Here is an 18,563-nt window from a genome sequence, read left to right on the forward strand (position 1 = left end):
CCTGTGACTCAGGCGTAATGCTTCATTTCTCTGTGCTTTGGTTTCATCATTCATAAAATGAAGATAATAATAATCTACTTCTTAGTATTACTGTAAGGACTAAATGAGTTAGTATATATGTAATCATGTATATGACATAGTAAGTACTCAATGAATGTTATTATTTTATTTTTAATATTATTTTCATTCAGAGGGTTATTGTAAGAATTAAGAAAAACAGACATTTTAAAATCAAAATACTTCACAAACTTAAAGCAGTAGTATACAACAATGTAACTTTTTTATTTTTATTTTTGTCTTTTTGCCTTTTCTAGGGCCACTCCCACGGCATATGGAAGTTCCCAGGCTAGGGGTCTAATCGGAGCTGTAGCCACTGGCCTACACCACAGCCACAGCAACTTGGGATCCGAGCCGCGTCTGCAGTCTGCAACCTACACCACAGCTCAGGGCAACGCCGGATCATTAACCCACTGAGCAAGGCCAGGGATCGAACGTGCAACCTTATGGTTCCTAGTCAGATTTGTTAACCACTGTGCCACAACGGGAACTCCACAAAAACGTAAACTTTGACATAGCTAGTCTGCACCAATTTTGAGAATTTCTGACTGGGTTCATTTATGTAATTACAATATCACATACTGATAATAACTCACCAATGTGTTACAGTTTATTTTCACTTATCCCCAAAGAGTTAAAACAGCTTTCAAAGCACCAACTTTCTGATTTTGGTAACATCTTTCAAAACTTATTATTAATTCACAAAAGTTGGCATTAGACCATGAACTTCTTCAGAAATAATTATAAAGCAGGAGCATTCAGCTGCCTCAAAAATAAATTCAGCTTTCTTCCTAAAGGAGAGATTTTAAAATAAAATGCTTTCCTTTTATCTTTAAATTGACTTGGAGACATTATAAATTCTGTTTTTTAAGAATCAATCAAACATAATCTCAATTAACTATACACAGAAATTCCAATAAATAGGGATAAGCTTTTAAAAATTACCATGTTGGTCACCACACAAAAAAAGAATTTCGTCAGAATTAGATATGCCCCTGTACAATCATTACAGGTTTAAATACACAACTCAGATTCTAGAGCTATTATTATGGTCTCAAAGTCTGAGACTGAAACTGAAAGATGCACTTCAGCTGCAAATATGTAGCAATTATCATGAAATGAACTTCATTCCACATTTTTGCTAATCACCATGGCAACCTGCATTCAATGGATTCTTTCTGGGAAATATTCCAGACTCTATCAGACATTTTTAGTTTGGAAGGTTAGAATATTTTTACTTACTTGGTTGCTTATATTGTTTTTAGCAATATATAATGGCATTATAAAAAGAATGTTCTAGAATATTGAACTGTGTGATAATTCCAACCAAGGGACATATAATAATAAAAGTATTAAGTTATAAAGGCAAGATTAATAACTAATAATACTAATATTTCATAAATATGTTAATACATCCATAAGCTTACAGTATTATACATCTTAAATGATCTAAATTCAATGTATATTTTGCCTATTAATAAAATATACAACTTCACTTGCACACTATATATTAAGTACACAGGATATAACACTGAGTCCTATTAATAAAATATCAAGAATGGCCCATTCAAGTAAAAATGTCCATTTGGCAATTAAGTGGTTTGAGAAATGTATTATCTTAGGATACATATCAAAAGAATGAGTGTTGGCATTACAATAGTATCACCATTCTCAGGCCTATAAATATAGCTTGGGAGGTAACCTAGATGTCAGAATCAAAGAACAAAAATGTCAAGAGAGGTATGGACTGTGAATTCCTTTCTCACATTTTCTGTAATGTAGGTGGTAGTAGAAAATAATGCCTGGGTATGAGACTGAGTAGTTCCACTTAAAGTGACCAGTCAGCAAACTGATTGTGACCAGTCCCTGATGGGACAGAGGATTTGTGCAAGAATGTACAACACTCTGCCTCTACATCAAGGAAGTGTTGCTATATTAAAAAAAAAAAAAAAAAAAAAGGCAGTGATCTAACCACATGCTTACAGATATAGTAGATTTGCATTTGGCATAAGCTCCTTATCTTATTGCAGACCAGGAATAGTTTATAGACTGGCACTGAAAGAGGAAATGATCAGCTAAGAAAAGCCCTAGCAATGTCAAGGAAGATGAAGACAGATCAATAACCTCTGAACATAAATAAGTTAATTATCCCCGTTTAGGAAAAGCATCTTAGGAACTTGTTTGGAAATCAGTGATTTCAGAAGAATGCACTAACCGTTTTGACTCTAGACTGCTGCTCTAACCTATGGGTCCTGGACTTGCTGCAACATTCCCAGCCTCCAGCTAACCCTGGTTCAGACTGGCCCCCACAGTCTGAATTGGCTCTTTTTTTTTAATAATGATTTTTGAAGTGGCTCTTGCTAATCTGTCTGGTTACAGTTTGTCTTGAAGTCAGTGGGTTTTGTTTGTTTGTTTGTTTATACTCTGAGAGTCCTTGGTTTGTCTCAGAGTCTGAAGTCAAGAGGAGAGTCAGTCAGCAACCAAGGAGTTCAAGGAACTCATTACAAGTTTTTTCCTCCAATTTCAGGGCTTGTCCCTACATCTTTATACCCAAGAGTGGTATAAAGGTATAATTATATCACTCTTGGATTTTCTGTTAGTATATTATGCTGTGTTTAACATTGTACCCTTAAAGCTGTCTGTCTGTGTGTCTGTATTTCAAGAATATGAACATAAGTCACAGTCAGCATTGTTTGACATTGAAATTGAAGTGTTAATAAAACAGTATACCCATTAAAAAAAAACAAAAAACAAACAAAAAATTTAATTAGGGGATTTTATTTCTGTTTTAACATATAAGGTGTTTAGAAACACCTTGAGTTCTGCCTTCATAATGAGAAAAAGCTAGACACACAGAAGTTGACTTTTCTTGAATCCATCAGAGGATTGAGGTCACAGGGCACCACCCCAAAATCTGGAGAGAAGGGCAAATCCAGAGAATCACAGCTGGAATCTGCTGATTTGGACAGAAGTGACTGGAACTATAACACCCTGAAATGGTAATGTTGACAAATTGCTTGAAGCTGAGTATGAATTAGTGTGAGGGCTGGAAACTCTTGGAGCCCCAGTCTTAGGCACCTTCATATATTAATGACTTTAACTCCATAAAAAAAAAATTCCACCAGTTTCCACCAGTTATTCACCGTGAAAATCAGAGGAATATTGCTTCTTAGTTCTGGCAGCTGTAGCGGAAGAACAACCTTTGTGAAACAGACCCATGATTTTCTCCACAAGGGGAAATGACTTTATTGGAAACTTCCTTTCAAGGAGCTATGGAAACAGGGCATTCCTCTCATTTTGGCTCTCTCTAGCTTTCCAATCTCACTGAAAGAGGAGGGAACTATATAAGAGGAAATACTTGTGATGGTCACAGGCCAGAGACACAGACTCACTAAAAGACAGACTTGATTAGATGATTATAGAACGCCATTCCTCCTCCAGACCTTACCACCCTACCAATAGGCTCCAGAATAGTAACAGTGGATTATAGCTGAACAAGCCATAGGACACAAACTATCTCTGGTAGTATTTAGGGAAAACCAAAGTCAAGAGGGAAGTTATAGGCTGAATTGTGTCCTCCTCCAAATTTATATGTTGAAGTCCTAACCCCACTACCTCAGAATGTGACTGATTCAAAGATAAAGACTTTCAAGAGATAATTAGAATGAAATGACGCCATGCAGTTGGGGCCTAATCCAGTGTTACTGGTGTCCTTATAAGGAGAGATTAGGACACAGACACAGACAGAGGGAAGATCATTTGAAGACACTGGAGTAAGGAAGCCTTCAAAAAAAAACCTAAGGAGAGAGGCCTTAGAAGAAAGCAAACCTGCAGGCACCTTTATCTTGGACATCTAGCTTCCAAAATTATAAGAAAATAAATGTTGCTTAAACCATCCAGTCTGTGGTACTTTGTTACAGTAGTTCTAGCAAACTAATATGGGGGATATATATAAACATAAGGGCACTACAGGAATTTTAACCTTTTGGCACTTTAAGCTAAGGCAAATATTAAACAAAGCCCAGCTCTTCAGACCAGAGGACTAGTCACTTTGGTTCTTACTGTTACAACAGGCAGACAGCTAGATATGAATAGAGAAATGGGGCCACAGGGCCGGGTAGCAGAAAACCATGCATCATGTAAACAGTGGGGGTCCATGGGTGAACAGAGAAAAGCAGGAACCTTCAGAATGACAGGAAACCACAAAATCTGGGTGATAAGTGCCCTAGAGGCAAAGAAAGATGGAAAAAGGTGTGAAATCTGCAGCATTCGAATACAACCTGTTGCTCATTATGCCCTAATTACAATAAAATCAGCCTTTCAGATAAGATAATACCTTGACACTTCCAATCAAAGCTAAACAAGAACAAAAATCCTTACGCCCTTCAGGAAGGTGAAACTGGAATGAGAATCAGGGGCTACATCCCCAAACCTCTCCTTACAAATGAATATTCCGCCACTTCATTTGTATGCCCCTCATAAACAGCATGCCAAATAAATACAGGGCAGCAGCTGCTCTCCTGTCTGCTTGCCTGCCTTTAAGAGTTATATTTCTCTCACAGAGTTCTCATTGTGGTGCAGCAGGTTAAGGATCTGGCATTAAGGAACCAGCAGTGTCTCTGCAGCAGCTTGGGTCACTGCTGAGGCATGGGTTTGATCCCTGGCCTGGTGCAGGGGGTTAAGGATCCAGCATTGTCACAGCTGTGATGCAGGTCATAGCTGTGGCTCAGATTTGATCCCTGGCACAGGAACTTCCACATGCAGCAGGTGTGTGGCCAAAAAAAAAAAGAAAAAGTAAAAAGTGGTATATTTCTCACTTAACTATATCCTCACTTTCTCAATTTTCATCTCATTTCTGAATTCCTTCTATGAAGAAACAGGAACTTTTCCAGAGTAACATTATTACTTTGTACAAAATATCTGTCTTTCATCATGAAAGTATAAGGCATGACAAAAGGCAAGAAAAACAGACTCGAGACAAAGCAAGCATCATAAAATGACTCAGATGTGACACAGATGTTGGAATTATCAGGCAGAGAATTATTTTTTTATTGTGATATGAACACTTCACATGAGATCTATTTTCTTAAAATTTTAAGTGTATAACACAGTATATCTAACTCTATTATTGTACAGATCTCTAAAATTTACTCATCTTACATAACTAAAACTTTATATCAACTAAACATCAACTTTCAATTTCTCCCTACTCCAGACCCTAGTAATCACCATTCTAGTTTTTGCTTCTATGAACTTTACTATTTAAGATACCTCATATAAGTGGAATCATGCAATATTTGTCCTTCTGTAATTTGCATAATGACCCCTAAGTTCATCCATGTTTCTGTAAATGACAGGATTTCCCTTTTTTGAAGACTAACATTCCATAGTATGTATATACTACATTTATTTTATCCATTCATCCATCAAAAGACATTGAGATTGTTTTCATATATTGGCTATTGTGAATAATACTGTAATGAATATGGGTTATCTTTGTGTACATATCTCTTTGAGATACTGATTTCAAATATTTTGGTTATAACCCAGAAGTGGGATTGCTGGATACTATTAATATTTAGTTGAGGAACTTCCATATTGTTTTCCATATCTCCCACACCATTTAACATTCCCACAACAGTGTATCAGCCAGGGAATTTAAAATAACTATGGTTAATACTTTAAAGTTTCTGGTGGAAAAAGAAGATAGCATGGTAGCATGGGAGAACATATGGGTAGTATAAGCAGAGATAAATTTGAAAAATCAAAAGGTCATACTAGAAATCAAAAACAGGATATAGAAATGAAAAACAGCTTGTGGGCTCATAAGTAGACTCAATTCACTGATAAAGAAATCACTGAGGTTGGAGATAGTTAAATAGAAACTTCTCAAATGGAAAATGTAAATATAATCCCTTGAAAAAGGGATTAAGAAAATATAATATGGAAAAATTGTGGGATAACTTCGGAACACGCAATAAACATGTAATTGAAATACCAGAAGGAAAAGGGAGAACTGAGCAGAAATATTTAAAGAAAAAAAGTCCCCAAAACTTTTCAAAATTAATAACAGACACAAACCACAGATCCGAGAGTTTTTGAAGGACACTAATCAGAATTAAAACTAAATTAACAGCAATAATAATAACATAATATAATCCTATGCATGCCATATTAAAACTTCAGAAAACCAAAGATAAGGGCAATTTTTGAAGGAAGCCAGAGGAAAACATCTTACTTACAGAGGAATAAGAATGCTAATTACAGCAGACTTCTTATCAGAAACTGTTTAAGCAAGAATACAATGCAGTGAGAGAAAAGATTCACAAACCTAGACTTTCATATCCAGTGAATTTATCCTTTAAAATTATGAAGAAATAAAGTCTTTCTCATACAAACACTGAAGGAATTCATCACCAGCAGGCCTCTCCTGTACAAAATATTAAGTTTTACAAGCAGAAGGAAAATGATTTAGAAGAAATAAATGAAAATTTAGTTTATATTTCTTATTAATGGATCTAAAAGACAACTGCTTAAAGTAACAATAGTAGCAACTTACTTTGTGATAAAGACAGATAAGTGAAATGAAAGAAAACATACTGGATGAGAGGGAGCAATTGAATATACTCTGGTATAGAGTTATTTGAAGGTAGAATTAGATTAAACACATATATTGTAAACTCTAGACAACAATTATAAACTTTTTAAAAAGAAGTGTAATTGGTATAACGATAAATGAAAATAGAATTCAGAAATTGACCCATGCAGAGATAATCAACTGATTTTTGCCAAAGGAGCAAGGGTAATTCAATGGAGAAAGAACAGTCTTTTCAACATATGGCACTGGAATAACTAGATATCTGATGCAAAACAGAGAAGCTAAATGTGCTATGAATGATGCCACTCTAAAAATAAATGAATTAAGAAATGAAAGAATTCCAAATAATTTGTGCAGATACACTATACTTAAGGAGGTGAAGCACCTCCTTAAGATTTGGGCTGTGCATACTGACTTTCTTCTAAAGGGAGAAAACAAAACAAAACAAAACAGTGGGGAAACCTAACAAATATTATCTCAGTCAGGTGATCTAGGTTAACATCAAAAGTGAGAAATTACGTTTATATTCTGTGATGATAATAACACTTTACCTTTGAGGTCTTCTTCCCCTAAACCTATAATCCCAGTCTAACCTTAAGAATAACATTGTGCCAAGTCATGTGAGAGACACTATACAAAACACCTGACCAGTAATCTCAAAACGGTAAAGTTCATTAAAATCAAAGAAAGTCAGAGAAATGTTTACAACCAAGAAAAGCAAAAAGAGACATGACTATCTGTAATGTAGTATCCTGGATGGGACCCTAGAACAGAAAAAGGACATTAGGGAACAGCTGAAGAACTCTGAATAAAGTATGAGGTTTAGCTGATGATAATATATCAACACTGGTTTACTATGAAGAATGGACCATATTAATGTAAGATGTTTTTAATAGGCATTTACTGATGCTAAATATTTTATTAGATAATTCAGCAACCATAAATCTTAAAATACCAAAGTCTGGAGTTTTTCAGTGAGACCAAACAATGACATATATCATAGGGCAGAATTCTGAATTATTAAATTGTTTGCACGAAGCTTGGTGTCTTTAGGACAATTTTATTTATGCTACAGGTGAATGTTTTCTACTTCTCTACCTACCTATATGTTTAAAATTAGACACTAAAAATAAACAAGACATTTGAATAAGAAAAGGTTTGTGCCCATAAAAAGGGAGAGGAACCTTAAAACAAAAATAGCTTTGTTTTGTTTATAAATTTGTTGTTATATATTTTAGTGAGTATTATGGGTAAAACAGCTAAAGAAAATAATCAGCAGGATTTGATGCTGCAAACTGAAATTCTAGATATTTAAACACAATGTATTATTATAAAATACAGGAATTAAAGTGCTTCGTAAAATTGCCAGATGGGGTAAACCATCAGTTCTTAGGCTGGGCTCTTGGGATGACTCCGAGAACAACACAAAATTGACACTAGAGAGCTGCTATGTCTGACATCACCATCCATTGTACTAGTCTAAGTCAGTCTCCAGACACAAGGGCATTAGAGAAGAGACACCTGAGCTGGGGAGCTAGGAACTGGAGGATCAATTCAAGTTAGCACTACTGTTTCATGGGAAAAACCAATGGAACCTACTCCAGGGAAAGCATGGCTTTCCTAACCAGTGGTGAGAGCCAGAAATCACAGGATTACCTCCACCTCATTTGCACTTTCCAGTTTTTGTGGCAGTGTATCTAATTAGTAGAATTTAAGTTACTTCAAAGTCTGGGAAATATAACAGCTTTCCAACCTCTTCAAATAGAAGATAGATGACATGAAAGCTGAAAAGGCCAATCTAAGTATTTACAATTGCACTAAAAACATATTTTAGAACAAATTATAAAGAGTACCAGAATAAATTCTCAAATATATGTATAATATATATATAGTCAAATATATTTTAAATCAAAGTAAAGCAACAATCTATAGAATTTAGTTTTGATACATAACAACTAGAATACAGTAGGAGGTTAATATACATTTCTGGAATAACTTATAAGTTGTTAAAAAATAGAGGAGCAAGATGACAGATCGAAAATAGCTCATTTTTAAATTAAATTTTAATTTTGATTTTAGAAAACGCTCATGTTTCTTGAATGAGAGGTATTTATTTATTTATTTATTTATTTATTTATTTTTAAGGCCACACCCATGGCATATGGAGGTTCCCAGGCTGGGGGTCAAATCAGAGCTGCAGCCACCAGCCTACACCAAAGCCACAGCCATGCCAGATCCAAGCCAAGTCTGCAATCTACACCACAGCTCACAGCAACACTGGATTCTTAATCTACTGAGCAAGGCCAGGGATTGAACCTGTGTCCTCAGGGATACTAGTCAGATTCCGTTTCCACTGAGTCATGACGGGAACTCCTGTGAGAGGTATTTAAAAGTGGGGAGTTACCGTTGTGGCATAATGGGTTAAAGATCTGGTGTTGTCTCTGAGACAGCAATGGTGCGGGGATGACCCCTGGCACAGCACAGTGGGTTAAGGATTCTGCGTTGCCACAGCTGTAGCATAGGTGCAAGCTATGGCTCAGATCTGATCCTTGGTCCAGGAACTTCCATACGCTGCAAGTATGGCCAAAAAAAATATTTCAAGTGAATAGAATGCTAAAGAAATAATTTCAAATGAAAATACATAAGTTGATTGTTAAAATGGCATCATAAAAATAAAGCAGAAGTTTTGATTAACATGTACACATCACAAATTGATGGATTTTCCTCAAGATGTTAAGGAAATTAAGAACGTTTGAGGCCGTCGTGGTGCAATGGTTAACAAATCCGACTAGGAACCATGAAGTTGCAGGTTCGATCCCTGGCCTTGCTCAGTGGGTTAATGATCCAGCGTTGCTGTGAGCTGTGGTGTAGGTTGCAGATGTGGCTCAGATCCCACATTGCTGTGGCTCTGGTGTAGGCCGGCAGCTACAGCTCTGATCAGACCCCTAGCCTGGGAATCTCCATATGCCGTGGGTGTGGCCCTAGAAAAGGCAAAAGACAAAAAAAAAAGAAAAAATAAAACTAACCAACAGAAACAAAGACAGAGCACATGGAAAACTTAGACAGCATGATCAATTTCATTCTAGATTAGAGCAATTTTACAAGTGACCCCTAACCTGGGAACCTCCACATGCCACGGGAGCAGTCCTAGAAAAGGCAAAAAGACAAAAAAAAAAAAAAGAATATTTGAAAAATAAAATTGAGAAAAATCTAAAAATGAATAAAAAAAACACAAAACTTTTAGATAATTTCACTGCCATTTTTGTTATATTTCCTCACAATTGCTCTTCTATATCATAAGCATTTTTCAAAATTATGGAATCTCCTATACTAGCTTTGTATCCCACATTTTTTACAGTAGCATATTTAAGCACTTTATAGTATTAAATATAAAAAATCAGCAACTTAATAGCTGCACAGTAATTTTTTATATGCATAAAACATAATTCATTTTTATTCTTTTGTCACCTATTTTGGTTTACTGAATTTTTCACCACTATTAAAAAAAGTGTTCTCTCATGAGCATTTATTTTATCTAAATCTTTTAATGCAATTAGTATAATATTTCTCACAATTTCCTTTAAAAGATTTCTTTTCTTCTAATACTTTTAAAGGCCAGGCTTTTTTAAACTTTAAAACTTTATGTATGTTGATCAAATTATCCTTCATCTCATATCACTAATAAATATCCAATTAATTCTCAGAAAGAAAATGATAGACTTTGACATTCTGGTCTAAGGCCTGAAGTGAAAGAAGTCAAAGATTTTATATTTGAGAATCTGAATGTAAAAAGTGTAAGTGTGAAGAACTGTTGAAATTTTTCACCAAACTGAGGTAACATTTTTCTGAGAGAAGAAGAATTGTTATGGGACTATGGGTAGATAGTTTAAAGCATCAGTCCTGCAGACAAATGCTAAATTCTGTATTTGATTTTGACTTATGTCAGATAACAAGTTTCTTGCATCAGATAATGACCTCAAAGTTTCAAATGATGAATTTACTCTCGTTTTCATCTTTATGCTAGCATATGCAAATCATTGCCTTTTTTGTCTTTCAAATATATCCTGGAAATATGCAAATAAAAATCTAGTCATTTTTTGTGTGTATTATATCAGCAGTTCTATCTGTTCACTTATTTCAAGATTAAAAATGATTTTATGTTGTTCACTTAATAGTAACTACATAATCATAATCATTGCATAATAATTTATGATGAAGATTTACAAACACCTTTACAACCATTAACTTCTTAATCTTTACAGCTCACTCTGAAGGCTTAACTTGGTAACTCTTAGCTTTTTTTGATTTATAGATAGAGAAAATGAAATAGGCAGGTGAGAGTATTTATTTGTAATAGATATTGACTGAGCTGGGAATGAAGCCAGAACTGTGAAGTGTTGTTCATTCTCTAGTCCTGTATCTTGGCTATAGAATCTAATGATTCATTATTTTAATTGAGTTATAATAATCTAGCAAATTATCCAACACTTGATATTCTATCAAATGGAACCACATACCTACAGTCCTATAATCAATGAGGTTACCAATGGTCTAACATACTTTAATTTGAGGGCTTTCTGAATCTAAACAATCTATTAAATTGAAGCACTAAATGGTAGTGTTGCCATTATGTGTATTTTACTTCATTATAATAACTGGAAATTAGATAAACTTAGAATACCTTATATAAAGAATCTCAAACAGGCCTTTTTATTTATAGACTTCTATGATACATGAACACCACAAATCCATGTTAAATAAGAGGTGGTTGACAGTATTAGCATTTTATTCAACATGCAACTAATTAATTGTGATTCAGTATAAGAACCAAGTCATGGAAGGTTCTTAGACGGGGTGGACAAGAAAATGCCAGACCTAGTGGAATGGATAAATTATTTGACGTAGTGTCTGTTACCTTTTTTTTTTTTTTTTTTGAGGTAAAATTTAAGTTTATCCGTGGGGATCAGGTGTGAGGAGCCCTCGGTGCCCAAGCAGTCCTTTTCGTCCCAGAAGCAGCCGTCACCTGGCAGCTGCCTAGCCAGGGTGGCAGCAGTGGTGCAGAGGTAGCAGCGGGTCTGTGGAAGACGCCGAGCCCTCACTTCCGCGCATGCGCGGCGCTGGGCCTCGGTCTTCGCTCTGTGCGCCGCCTGCGCCATGGGAGCCTTCACGCGGGTCCTGCTCCGTGTCCTTCTTGGTCCAAGGACCGGCTTCCAGATGATGTCCGTGGGCTCCTGGTCCTGCCTTTGCTTTCTTCCCTCTTCCTCTCCATCACAAAGGTGTCCACGTTGGCTGGTGAGGTCGTTGGGTTCGTTAAAAGGGGGATGATGTTCAGGTCCTGATGTTTTGGGTGGAGTTCTGCCGTTCTGAGGTCAGCTCCGTGCCCTGGGGGGTCTTCGACTTAGGGGAGGAGGATGGAGATGTACATGTCGCCAGTCTTGTACGTGTTGGGGCACCTCGTCTTGGTTAGGAACTGAAAGGCCTTTGGAGAGTAAGGGTAGTCGATAGGGATTTTCAGGAATGCCTTGAAGTAGCTGCTCTTATAGTAAGTAGTAGGTGTTGGAGGACCCGGAAGTGACCACCTCCCAGTTGTACAGGGCACCCTCGTCCAGCAGGGTCACCTGGAAGCGCTCCTCCAGCTCCTCCTGCAGCCCCTTGAACTCCAGCAGCAGTGTCTTCTGTAAGCTGGGTTTCAGCTGCTGGGTCATGGCGGTGGCAGATGCGCCATGGGACGGTGGGGCGATATAGGACCGTGGGTCCGTGGAACAGGGGCTGCAGGGTCGGGACGAGGCCTGGGACTGGGATTGGAACTGGGGATACCTTCCTCCTCTCTGCTGCTGTTGTTTGGGGCACCTGGCGCTCCACTCGCCTGTGTTACTTTTATAGTAGTTTGTCTGTTTAGAGTAAACCCATGGAAAATTGTTGAGTAGAGAAAATTTGCTGTCTGCCTGCATTCACTGTACTCTTTTGGTTCCTTTTTTGCTCACATTCTTATATTGATTTGGTTCCCACGACCTACAGGTCAGGTTTCCAAGAAGTAAAGCTAGATATGGGGGTTCTTACATATGTGTTTATTGTGGAAATGCTCCCAGGAGAGAGTGAGGACAAAATGGGGCTGGGGAGAAAGAATTTGATCTTGAGTGTGCCTAGTTTGATCTCACAGTGAAGTTTTTAGGGAAGTGCCAGACTTAGCCCAGCTAGAGGCAGATGGAGCAGTCAATTGAAAGTCTTTGCCAAGTTCTACCCCAGGGCTATGGTTGGGGCTGGCGTATAGCCTTCCAGTCAAAATGGTTTCTGTTTAGCTGAAGGAAAGTCTCCAGACAGGGAAGCAGGTGTGAGTTGTTATCAACCAACACTCACATCAGCTGGGGAATATGTACTCCTCACCTTAAGGAACATTTGGGCAGAGTACCAAATAGCACTGCTAGCGTACATCGCAACTTCTCCCTGGACTACTCAGATCCACTTGCTGATCAAATTAAATTTTTTCTATCCTACAACCAGGTGGCTTCACTGGTGAAGTCTAAGAAACATTTAAAGAAAAATTAACACCAGTCCTTCTTAAACTCTTCCAAAAATTTGAAGAAAAGGGACCACTGTCAAATTCATTTTGAGGCCTGAATTACCCTGAGGCCAAAACAAGACAAAAACACTACCAGAAATGAAAGCTATAGGCCAATGTCCCTGATGAACATAGATGCAAAAATTCTCAACTAGGAGTTCCCATTGAGGCTCAGTGGAAGTGAACCTGACTAGCATCCATGAGGACACAGGTTCTGTCCCTGGCCTCACTTAGTGGGTTAAGAATCTGGCGTTGTCGTGAGTCTGATAGGTCACAGGCGCTGCTCAGATCCGTATTGCTGTGACTGTGACATAGGCCAGTGGCTTCAGCTCTGATTCGACCCCTAGCCTGGGAACCTCCACATGCCATGGGTGCAGCCCAAAAAAGACAAAACAAAAACAAAAAAACTCAACCAAATAATAGCAAACTGAGTTCAGCAATATATTAAAAATGTAATATACCATGATCATGTGGGTTTCATCTCTGGGATGCAAGGATGGTTCAACAACCAATACATTAATAAAAGAAAAGATAAAAATCATTAATATGATCATCTCAATACATGTAGAAACAGCATTTGACAAAATTCAGTAGGAATTCTGAATTTCTTCTGCAGGAGATTAGCATGTTTGTGTGCTACCAGGAAGACCCTCTAGTTTTCATACTTGATTTTCAACTGCATATTAATCTCTCTAAGCTTTTCCCTTTTTTTTTTGAGGATGTTCATTCATATAATCCCTTACATTTACAATTTCCCACATACTTGTCAAATACCTGGTGGATGCCATGTAGTGAATTCCCTTACTCAAGTATGCAATTCCAGTTCACCATAAGAGGAAATTTTATCAGTTGGGCTGCCACCAGTATTAATCTGTTCCCCACCAGCTATTAGTGTGAAGCCCTTATTGCTAGCCAGCCTACTACTGATGTTCTCAAGCCCCACTTCTGGTACCAAAAGTCATAGATGTATTCACTGGGAAGCAGACTCTGGGATGGAATTTACCATCCATGGTATTTATTAGGAAGTATCCTTGGAATAAATACCTGTGGAAGGAAGAGGGAAGAAGCAGGATTGGGCAGAGAGAGAGAAGTCAAACTATGGCTATGACGTAGTGACCAATCTCATAGAGAGCTCTGAACTTTAAATGGACCATCAGCATTGTCCTTTATTGAGCCAAAATGGCCAGGTAACCATATGCTGAGCTTGATCACTCACTGTCGGGGGACTTCCCTGGGAGTTGTGTCCCTTTCAGTGAGGCAGTTCTGTACACTTGGGCAATTCCTGCAGACAACACTGTAGCAGTTGGGTAGCATATTGATCACACGTGTCAGTTCTGTTTAACATGAATTTATAGACCCTTCAGATTACCAGTAAGGAGCTGATATACTCCACTTGCTAGGTATATTTAGACTTTTATCCACAGGAAATTCTTCCTAAAGCCATTTCCAAGTGTTTTCTTTCTCTTGATGTTGAGTATAGTACTTTGCCACATTAGTAATTTCAGAGGTGCAATGGACATATGTTATCATTTGGCTCACCTTTGCTTTAGTTATGTACCCCGTGCCATTTTTTCTTATGAGCATAGAAAAATGTAGATTTTTTTTTTTTTTTTGTCTTCTTGCCATTTCTTGGGCTGCTCCTGCGGCATATGGAGGTTCCCAGGCTAGGGGTCAAATCGGAGCTGTAGCCACCGGCCTACGCCACAGCCACAGCCACAGCAACGCGGGATCCGAGCCACATCTGCAACCTACACCGCAGCTCATGGCAACGCCAGATCCTTAACCCACTGAGCAAGGCCAGGGATTGAACCTGAAACCTCATGGTTCCTAGTCGGATTTGTTAACCACTGAGCCACGACGGGAACTCCCAGAAAAATGTAGATTTTTAATTGGGGAACTCCTGTCAGTGAACTAAGTAGCTTGCTTTATCTTGGTTGAGAGAGAATCAGAATTCAGACCTTAGAGTGAGAGGGTAACTGGATTCTCAGTGGGATGGTGAAGCAACCTGCTTATGCATATGTATTAAGGAACTACCGTGAACATCGTCCTTGTTGCATGTTCTGGAATATACATTTTGTACTTTATCGATGGGCTCTATTTTCTTTGTCTCTACTATTTCTCTGCTACTATCTAAGATATGATAGGTAGTTTTAATCTCAGGATTACCTGATATTCTCCTGTAGTGGGAAGAGTTTTAGCAATCCTCAGCAGCAAGCTAGTCCTGTCCCTTCACAGGGGTCATGAGAATATCTGCATCAGGTTGCCTTCGAATCTGAAACTCCAGGAGTTTCCAGTGAAGAGCGGTATTCAATTTCTGTCATATGTTCCAAATGACATGCTGTCTATATGCAGGTACTTTTAAAATCAGCTGAGAATTTGAATATCTTACCCTTCTGTAAGATATGAAGAGTAATGCCTAGGGCACAAACATGTGTAAATCTTTTAACTTTTTTTCTTTAATATCATCCAAAGAGAAATTCTTCATCTGTCCCTGTTAGTCTCTCTGTATTGGTCCCCTTAACAGACTGTCCTCTTTGTAGGTTAGATAGGGCTGTTTAAAAGGGAGTTAATGGGAACTAGTACTCTAATTTCAACCATTTTCTTATTCAAAGTAGTGATCTCTTGCTGCCCTCTTAATATTTACTACCAAAAAAGGTAATTTTTTGCTTAATATTTGATACTAAGAAGAGCTCTGGCAATGCCAAGGTTTCCATACCAAACATGTCCAATTAAAACCTGGTGACAGGCAGATATTGCTGTATCTTATTTGATCATGAAATAGGCAGATTCTGAATTTATCCAAGCTAAAATAGATGGAGTGAATTTGAAAGGGCCTTTTTTGAGGAGCAAGGATCAAGGTTAGCTTTGAAGATGCTCTCTTAGCTCCCAAAGGATGACAGTATGTTATGAATTTTCTGGTAGAGATCCAGTCAATTTCCCCCTTTTTTCTTTCTATGCTTTGACAGCCTTCTAAAAATCCCACCCAATAAGGATGGTTATTGTTCATTTTTTTCTTTTTGTAATTCCTTCTGCCTGCTTAATAACACCTTTCTTTTGAATAGCACAAATCTCATTATTTAGTGCCATGAATGGTCGTGGGTCTAGTAAATCAGGTGTGTCACCTGAGTAATTTCTTGGCATCCAAGAGCATGGTTACATAAGATGCTTGAGATTGGAAAACTCTCCTTCACAGCTTCTGTCATGGTTGGTTTACCAGCATTACATCATATATCTCTTTTTCATCATCGTACAATCAACCTAAGAATACATATTCCTATGCCGCAGAAAGAGGATTCTGTTTCTTACTCCAGGAAAGATTGTGGCTTTATAGGTTGTGTTTTTGGGATAAGTCTGCCAAACTCTCACTTTTACCCACTACTTCAATTTAGTCATTCCACTATCTTGATGGAACGCCTCACAAATGTGTGCAGACAACTGGGCATCTGTGGTCAACCCAAATAATCTCTTCCATTCACTCGTACCTAGAATTAGTGATGGGATACCCTCATCATTTACTCTGAGGATCTGAATAGCAGAGATTTACCAGCCCCTGCAGAAGTTCCCCATAAAGTGTTCCAGCTTTTTAACAAACATGCTATCCTCTGGATGTCCTGAACATATGGCCATGGCCCTTGACTACTTCTATAGTTTTTTTCTATGATCAATGGTTATAAGAAAGTTACTTTGTAAATAAATGTAATATATGCCCAGGTGTCAACAAGAACAAGAAAAATGCATTCCAGTAATTTTTTAAAAAGTTAGATTTTCTTCTGTTCCAATTTTCTAGTTGGCCCTTTAGATAGTTAGTTTTCATAAATAATGCCAAGAGAAGCTTGGATTTTTCTGTCTGTCTATTTAGCTACTTCCGTTAGGGATCAGTCCATTTCCTCCAAAGGCAGTTGTAAGACTTGTCCCCAGAATTTTCTCTAAGGCTTTTACTACTTCTTACAAGGATGTATGGGAAGCAACCTCGTCCTCAGTTCCTTATCAGGTTTTCTTCCCTCTTTCTTTTCTTAATAAAAACCTTCTTATCATTTGTAAGTTTGAAAGTTAATCTTACCACTGCTGTGAGACTGTGCCCTAAAATGTTGAATTGTCAAAGCAGACTTATATGAATGAAAAATTTCACCCAGCACTAAACTTTTCTAACATTTAATTATACAAGCAAGCCACAAGCTCCATATGGAAAGAATTACACACTCCTTTCCTTCTACCAGGTGATTGCTTTTTTCCAATTCAGTCTACTGTCCTTAGGTCAGACCTAAGACAAAGACTGTCTTTCCCAAACACCCTGCACTTGTAACCTCCCTCTTATATTCCTTACTGTGTCCAGAGGATTCTATTTGTGTTTCATGGGGATTGGCTACTTTCCTGTTAAGCGGCACATGCAAATTCCTTGATTGAAGCAACACTTATTAAGCTAGCATTGCTACAGGAGCTTTGCATCTAGTTTCCTTCTTTCTTTGTTAGTTCTTTAGTATTTCTAATTCCTGACTCCTTGGACCTTGTTTGTCAGAGAATAGAATCACTCAATGTTTTTAATCAGAAAGGAATTCAATACCAGAATTTCTTACAAGATTGTTCTGGAGTGAGCAGAGGTCAAGAAATGCTATTGCCACCTAGTGGTCAGGAAAGTGCTACACCACTACCAACCTCTCATAGGCTTTCATCCACATTATTTCAATGGTGTGGACAGACACTGGAAGCTCTTGCATGTGTAATGTCTGCTGCATTCTGCTTATTGGCCTGCCCCACCAAATTACAAAGAATTACTCCCACCTATTTTATTTTCTAAACTGGAATAAGTACATCTCAATGGTGGAAGCAAATCTCATCCAGAAAACTAGTTGCAACGACATCTGGAAAATATAGTTTTTAGCCTTAAAGCCCTGTGATGTATGGGGTCCAGGCATTAAATAGGAAGAGAATGGAGGATCCCACTGCGGTACCAGATAACAATATCTAACACAATTTATTTGTTACAGTTTCCCAGTCTCAGAAGCTATGTCAGTATCCTGAGTCCACACCTGACCTCAGAGATTCTTTCTACACTTCCCTGTCATATCTTTTCAGTAATTCGTGTATTTTAAGAAGTGGCAGCTGGCTATATTAGTTTTTTAAGTTAATTATAATACGTTAGTATTACCAGTGAAACATTTTCATTATTACTGAAGCTTTTTGGAATCCTTAACTTCGACAGTGACTCTCCTGAGAATTTCAGGTCATATGGCCAGCCAACATGGGAAATATGTTTGTAAGATTTTGGAGCCTTTCCCCTTAGGGCACCCATAAAACCTGCCCTCTTTTCTCTGTCCATAGAGCTGGTCCCTGTCCATTATAGTGTAATAT

The 18,563-nt window shown here is 37.8% G+C and overlaps 1 pseudogene; it reads right to left on the reverse strand.

Moving 5' to 3' along the window:
• Positions 1–12,360, reverse strand: part of LOC146406042 (ubiquitin-conjugating enzyme E2 R1 pseudogene) — a 48,939-nt pseudogene extending 36,579 nt beyond the window's left edge.
• Between the last annotated feature and the right edge of the window lie 6,203 nt (positions 12,361–18,563).

Source organism: Sus scrofa, chromosome 1 (assembly GCF_054392235.1).
Source record: "Sus scrofa isolate SSC_HxYL_T2T_F1_AM1 chromosome 1, Sscrofa_HxYL_maternal_Yorkshire_Landrace_v2.0, whole genome shotgun sequence".
NCBI classification, from domain to species: domain Eukaryota; kingdom Metazoa; phylum Chordata; class Mammalia; order Artiodactyla; family Suidae; genus Sus; species Sus scrofa.